Source organism: Helianthus annuus, chromosome 11 (assembly GCF_002127325.2).
Source record: "Helianthus annuus cultivar XRQ/B chromosome 11, HanXRQr2.0-SUNRISE, whole genome shotgun sequence".
NCBI classification, from domain to species: Eukaryota; Viridiplantae; Streptophyta; class Magnoliopsida; order Asterales; family Asteraceae; genus Helianthus; species Helianthus annuus.
This window is the reverse complement of record NC_035443.2, coordinates 22,672,148-22,678,771: the sequence shown is the minus strand read 5'-3', so window position 1 is coordinate 22,678,771 and position 6,624 is coordinate 22,672,148.

The window sequence follows — 6,624 nt, the reverse complement described above, 5'->3', positions numbered from 1 at the left end:
GAGTCTCATTCACAGCGACTCCAGGAGCTCGAGAGAGCTCAGTTGTCTTTTGGTCCATATCTTGGTCAGACATCTTCGTCATTTCAGCCTTTTCGATCATTTCCTCCTGACATTGCTGCCCGACTTTCGACCTTGGAGCAGCAGGTTGCGTCCATGATCCGTACTCAGCAGGCGATGGAGGAGGACTGGTACCACTTACGCCGCTTACTTTTCGCTCACTTTCCCCCTCCCCCACCCCCATCCGCATAGGGCTCATTGGTACTATAGTGGTAGGCGATGGTGAGACGACCGCGATTGTGACTGCACAGATTTTTGGAGACCATCTGACGATACAGATTTTTGCTGATATTTGTTGATGTACTGGTTGTATGTGACACTGATGTGATGTTGTTTTTGACAGGGGTGATGTAGCCCCTATTTGATTTGTGATTGTATGATACAGTGACGTGCTGACACACTTGCTACACTTTATGGTCTCGATATATATACAATCGCTGTATTCTCACCATATCTGATTCACTTGATTGCTTATTTATGTTTTGTGACATGGGATGTTGTATGTATGATATTTGTGACATGGGATGTTGGGACATGGGATGTTGTGTGTGATATATTGATAACATGAGATGTTATATGCTATTACTATTACTATATACGTATGTTTACTTTGGCCTAATCGACGTACGCATCTTTAGAAGATGGCACCAAGACGTCAACCGCAGCCGATGCCCACTACTCCTGAAGAACTACAGCAAGTTATTGCTGCCGCCATTGCTCAGTATGCTGCCTCGCAAGAAGGACCAAGCGGAAGCAACACGAACATCAACGGCAACCAAAATCCTCCTCATGGTAACCCTAAGTCATTAAGACATACCATGACCTAAATGGATTCCCTTAGTAGATGCTAATGCCGTTCCTATGATATGATGTATGTGCAGGGTGCACCTACAAACAATTCTTGGACTGTAAGCCCATCAACTTCGACGGCACAGGTGGTGCTGTTGCTTTCGTTCGCTGGGCAGAGAAGACTGATTCCACCATCCGCATGAGCAAATGTGCGCTCGACCAGCAGGTCACTTACATCTCAGGGCTGTTTCTAGACGGAGCCCTATCTTGGTGGAACTTACAAGTGCAAACACTAGGCGAAGCTGCCGCCTACGCCCTGACTTGGGCCGAATTGAAAGAGCTTATGCGCAAGAAGTATTGTTCCCGTGCAGAAATTCAAAGGTTGGAGACTGAATTTTGGCACCTAAAGATGGATGGACCAAAGGTTGCAGAATACGTCCAGAGATTTCATGACCTATCTCAAGTGGTTCCTTATATGGTCACGCCTGAATACAAGCGAATTGAGCGCTTCATTTGGGGGTTAGCTCCCCAAATCATTAGCATGGTGACCTCCGCCAGACCGGCAACTATTACGGAAGCCATTGATTTGAGCGTGGCTCTCACTGAGGAGGCAATTCGTTTGAACAAGTTTGATGAAGTCAAGGCAAAGAAGACAGAGACTCACGTTGAGTCCTCAGGAGACAACAAAAGGAAGTTTTCAAACTTCAAACAAGGCGTCAGTATGGCAGTAAAGAAAGGAAAATCAGCTGGTAGTACCAAGAAAGGGAAAGGGTACCAGGGCACCCAGCCCAAATGCAACAACTGCCAACGCCACCATACTGGCAATTGTAACGTGAAAGTTTGTGAATCTTGTGGAAAACCGGGCCACTCAAAGTAATCATGTTGGGCTAGTACAGGCCAAGGAGGCCAGGGAGGATATATGAATAGAAACGATAATCGTGGTGGTTTGGGAAATCGCCCACAAGGGAATAATCGAGGCTACAATGCAAATCAAGCCGGAACTGCCAATCAAAACAACCCGCCAGTTGGGGGCGGTGCGGGAAGTGGAAAAAGATTAGGATGTTTTCATTGCGGTGACATTGGGCACTTTAAGAAGGATTGCCCAGGATTGAACCAAGCCCGTGGAAGGGTGTTCCAGATCGGTGCACAGGAAGCGCGCCAGGATCCCAACGTTGTTACTGGTACGTTCCCTGTAAATCAACGTTATGCATCTGTTCTGTTTGATACTGGTGCCGACTATAGCTTCATATCACTAGAATTTAAGAATATACTTGGGCTAGCCGCTAATAAGTTAGACATTCCCTACGCAATCGAATTGGCTAATGGAAAGTTGGTAGAAGCCAATGATGTGATCAGAGGCTGTGTGATTGAATTAGGAGAACGCGAGTTTACTCTAGATCTACTACCAGTCCAGTTGGGAAGCTTCGACGTGGTGGTAGGAATGGATTGGTTAACGAGTAACAAGGCAGAGATAGTTTGTCACGAGAAGGTTATTCGTATTCCGACCGACGATGGTGAGACCATTGTTGTTCATGGAGAAAAGCGTGAGACGCCGTTAAGGATGATTAGTTGCCTGAAAGCAAGAAAGTGCCTGAAGAAAGGATGTGTTGCCTTTCTAGCACACATTGTGGATAAGAAGGCTGCTGAGCCGAAGATCGAAGACATCCCTGTCGTGAGGGAATACCCAGAAGTCTTTCCAGAAGACTTGCCTGGCTTGCCACCTCAAAGGCAAGTGGAGTTTCGCATCGACTTAGTACCAGGCGCTGCGCCTGTGGCTAAGGCACCTTATAGACTTGCTCCGTCTGAGATGCAAGAACTGTCGACGCAACTTCAAGAGTTGTTAGACAAGGGTTTTATCCGACCAAGCTTCTCACCTTGGGGAGCTCCAGTTTTGTTTGTCAAGAAGAAGGACGGAAGTTTTCGCATGTGCATCGACTACAGAGAGTTGAACAAGCTGACGATCAAGAATAGGTATCCTTTGCCAAGAATCGATGATCTGTTCGACCAGCTTCAAGGTTCAAGCTTCTATTCAAAGATCGATCTTCGATCCGGATACCATCAGCTACGGATACAGGAGGAGAGTATCCCGAAGACAGCCTTCAGAACTCGATATGGACACTACGAGTTTCTGGTTATGCCGTTTGGTTTGACAAACGCACCTGCAGTGTTCATGGATTTGATGAACCGAGTTTGTAAGCCGTACTTGGATAAGTTCGTGATCGTATTCATCGATGACATTCTGATTTATTCGAAGACAAAGGCTGAGCACGAGCAGCATCTTAGAGCCATTCTAGAGTTGCTAAAGAAGGAACAATTGTACGCCAAGTTCTCTAAGTGTGAGTTTTGGCTACGTGAGGTGCAATTTCTTGGACATGTGGTTAATGGGGATGGAATTCATGTTGATCCCACCAAGATCGAGGCAATCAAGAATTGGGAAACGCCTACAACGCCAACCGAGATTCGACAATTCTTGGGTTTGGCTGGCTACTATCGAAGGTTCATCGAGGACTTCTCGAAAATCGCTCAACCTTTGACGCTCCTCACGCAGAAGGATAAAAAGTTTGATTGGGGAATCAAACAGGATGAAGCATTTCAAGTGTTAAAGGATAAGCTTTGTAACGCGCCAATCTTAGCTCTACCTGAAGGTACCGACGATTTTGTGGTATATTGCGACGCATCGCGTCAAGGATTGGGTTGTGTGTTGATGCAACGTCAAAAGGTCATCGCTTACGCATCACGTCAACTGAAAGTGCACGAAAAGAACTATACCACTCATGATTTGGAGCTAGGCGCAGTGGTTTTTGCACTAAAGATCTGGAGACACTACCTGTATGGTACGAAGTGCACAATCTTCACAGATCACAAAAGCCTACAGCATATATTCAACCAGAAGGAGTTGAATATGAGGCAAAGACGATGGGTTGAATTATTGAACGATTATGACTGCGAGATAAAGTATCACCCAGGGAAGGCGAATGTAGTCGCCGATGCCTTAAGTCGTAAAGAAAGAATCAAGCCCATAAGGGTTAGGGCTATGGAAATGATTATCCAAACCGATCTCTCCTCGCGCGTTCGTGCAGCGCAGAAAGAAGCTCTCAGGGAGGAGAACCTTGAGAAAGAGTATCTCCGTGGGATGGAGAAGATATTGGTGCCAAACGAGGAAGGAACGTTATGTTTTGAGAAAAGGATTTGGGTTCCTCTATTTGGTGAATTAAGGGAAGTTATTTTCGATGAAGCGCACAAGTCACGGTACTCTATCCACCCTGGATCGGATAAGATGTATCAAGATCTCAAAAATTACTATTGGTGGCCTAGGATGAAAGGCGACGTTGCTATTTACGTGAGCAAATGTTTAACGTGCGCTAAGGTCAAGGCGGAATACCAGAAGCCCTCGGGACTTCTGCAACAACCTGAGATTCCCAAGTGGAAATGGGAACAAATCTCAATGGATTTTGTTACAAAACTGCCAAGAACGCCAAGAGGTCATGATATGATTTGGGTGATTGTTGACCGCCTAACAAAGTCCGCACACTTTCTGCCAATCAAGGAGAAAGACAGTACTAGTAAACTTGCGGAAATTTACTTGAGAGAGATCGTAGCACGACATGGAGTACCCCTCTCGATCATCTCTGATAGAGACGGAAGGTTTGTGTCAAGGATATGGCAATCCTTCCAAGAAGCTTTTGGCTCACAATTGAATCTGAGCACTGCGTTCCATCCGCAAACTGACGGCCAGAGCGAGCGAACAATACAGACTTTGGAAGACATGCTGAGAGCATGTGCTATGGATTTGGGCGGTAGCTGGGATAAACACTTACCTTTGGTCGAATTCTCATACAACAACAGCTACCACACCAGTATTGGTGTCGCACCTTTTGAAGCCCTTTACGGACGCAAGTGTCGATCACCACTATGTTGGGCTGACGCAGGTGATAGGCAGCTTGCCGGTCCCGAAATCGTCCAAGAGACGACAGACAAGATTGCGCAGATTCTTAAACGCATCGAAGCCGCTCGCCACAGACAAAAAGCCTACGCGGATCCAAACCGAAAACATGTGGATTTTCAAGTTGGAGAGATGGTGTTATTGAAGGTATCACCCTGGAAAGGGGTGGCACGCTTTGGGAAGCGTGGGAAGTTAAATCCACGCTACATTGGTCCTTTCAGAATTCTAGAAAGAATTGGAACTGTAGCATACAAGTTGGACCTACCTGCTGAACTAAATGGTGTTCACGATACATTTCATGTATCCAATTTAAAGAAGAGTCCAACTCAAGTTGACGTTGCCATTCCTATCGACGAGATTCATGTTGACGACATGCTCCACTTCGTAGAAGCACCTGTCGAGGTCACAGATTGGAAAGTTAACAGGACCCGCCGGAGCAGTGTCAAACTCGTCAAGGTTCGCTGGAATGCCAGACATGGTCCTGAATACACCTGGGAGCGTGAGGACCGGATGAAAGAGAAATACCCCCACTTATTTCCTAAAAACTCTGCATCTACAAGCAGAACTTAAAATTTCGGGACGAAATTTATTTAACGGGGGGAGAATGTGACAACCCTCACAAAACCAGGTATCCGTACGACTTAATTAGCTATTAACTGTTGCCTAATTACTGTGCTTAACTAAGATTTCTGATAAACTGCTACTTGATTGTTGATACATGTACATGCCTGCATCATACTTTGATTTTTCCTGTCACTACATTATTTATTTACTGAACTCTAGTGACAAACTTGATGCACAAAAAGCACAGTAGCACTAAACGGATACACAGTGAACATGCTGATATAGCCAGCATCAGGCAGACACTGCCTCTAAAGGCCTGAATGAGCCAGAATTATTTTACTACACCCATAGTGTGTGTAAGGATACAAGGGTTGTATGATTACGTCTCTAGGGATAAGATATAGAGATTTGGATGTGCCTAAAACATACTTTAAGCACGGAACACAGCACTTTTATTTACACACTAGCTTCTAGCTAATTAATAAAGTGCCAAAATACAAGGAATTATTCCCGACACTTTGCTGAATAAATTGTGTCGCTAAAAATATTACTTACGACGCTTAAAGGATATCTTAAGCACTTTAACGGATTCCTATCCGACCGAACAACCGGACAATACCCGGAACATAAAAATATTGCCAAAATTAATATTGATACTTTTCTGAGCCAGTTAGGGTCCCTGATTACCCTAACACCCGTATCATAACGCAATAAACAACTAACGAGGTTAGACCTTTATGTAACCGACATAACATAACTAAACCATAACTGTTTAGTTGGAATCGAACTGGGTGGTCCCACCACCCTAACCAATCGGCCAACAAGGTGGACAAGGGAGTACGTCCTTTTTAATATTTTATTATTCTTGTCTGATATCTAGAAGACACGAGATCCATTGGACGATGACGAAAACTCTCTATATAAACTCACCTCTCTCACACATTTCACACACACTTCACCATCTCACTCTCTCTCCCTCTCTTGTGCTCTATCTCGGCCGAACACACACCCACTCACACCACCGCTTTCGAGTTCGAGTCTTGCCATTCCAAGATCATTCAAGCTTCACGGGTCACGTATAAGGAGCTTTGGTGCACTCGGAACGCAAAGGACCTCTACCGTTTGCTTTTATCCACGCAGTTTTCGACTAGAATCTTCCCTAGCCCCGAGCTAGAGGTATATTGTTTAAAACTCGTTATTAGTCGTGTCTAAAATGGTTAAAAGGATTTTTATCGGTTAAATGTCGGTAACCCGCTTCATGAATCTTTAAA